Below are 1,107 nucleotides of genomic sequence, written 5' to 3' on the forward strand. Positions count from 1 at the left end.
TACTATTATGTCGTTAGTTTATTTATTTGTAAAATATATATATATATTTTTTTTTTTTAAATCCTTACAGGTTTTACTGAGACGCAGACTAACCATATGACGGTTCCTTTGTTGGATTAATTGCTGTAATAAGCATATTTCAAAGAACCCACCTCGCCCCCATTCTGTCCCAGTTTGCATTCAGACAGTTTCACTATGAAGCGACTCGTGAAGAAAATTATCAATATCGAATTGAACGGGTAAAATAAGTCGGTGGAAACACTTGCGACTTCGGGTATTATAATGATTATGTAGAAAATTAATCAAATTAATGTTTTTTTTCCCTTCTGTTTTCGTTGATTGAAATGTTTTATGCGCTAGGCTACTGTACAGAAATGTGTCTTAAAATATAGAGGGCGACAAAGTGTTTCAATGGAAGGTTTGAAGTGTGAGAATTCCTTTTTTTATGTTTCATCAGCTGTCCATAGAGCAACATTTACTAGAGCCTGATGGTGCTACATTTTAAATTATGTTTTTATGTGAAGACTTCTTTAGCAATAAATTCACCTAGGCAACAAAAAATAGGAACTTACATACTATATAGGTCGTTTAAAGCTGTAATTTCTCCATGGTACATTGTAAAGATCAGCGAATTCTACAGATAAGGCCACATTTTCTCAGAATTTAACAAATATCACAACAGATTAGTCATCAAAGGGGGTAAAGGGAAAAGAAAAACAAAAACAAGCTGCATTTCCAGCCCCTTTTACAACCAAACACTGCAAACTGTACCACAGTCAGGAACTGTTCATATCCCCGTTGAATTCTTTAGAAGTAAATTGAGTGAGTTCACAGCGGGGGTTCTCACTTTGGAAACTTATTGCTGTCATAAAATTACTTTTGGAAAGCTTTGTATTTTTACTGCAAAGAAAACTCACAAAAAACAGACCCGAAACGACCAGCGTCTGTTCCTGATTATAAGTTTAGATAGTCCACAAACCACAAAAATACACACTGATCCCCATACAGGCAACCAGACCTGAGTCAGAATGCAATGGCAAGATTGCTGTAGAGATTACATTTTCACTGTTACAACTTATGAGTTATTAATAATTTAAATAATAATAG

The 1,107-nt window shown here is 34.4% G+C and overlaps 1 protein-coding gene across 1 annotated transcript in view; it reads right to left on the reverse strand.

Moving 5' to 3' along the window:
• HOXB5 (homeobox B5) overlaps positions 1-1,107 on the reverse strand; it is a 24,543-nt gene that overhangs the window by 6,714 nt on the left and 16,722 nt on the right. The gene's annotated exons all lie outside the window — the stretch shown is intronic.

Source organism: Nanorana parkeri, unplaced genomic scaffold, assembly GCF_000935625.1.
Source record: "Nanorana parkeri isolate BGI_ZX_2015 unplaced genomic scaffold, ASM93562v1 scaffold905, whole genome shotgun sequence".
In the NCBI taxonomy this organism is placed as follows: Eukaryota; Metazoa; Chordata; class Amphibia; order Anura; family Dicroglossidae; genus Nanorana; species Nanorana parkeri.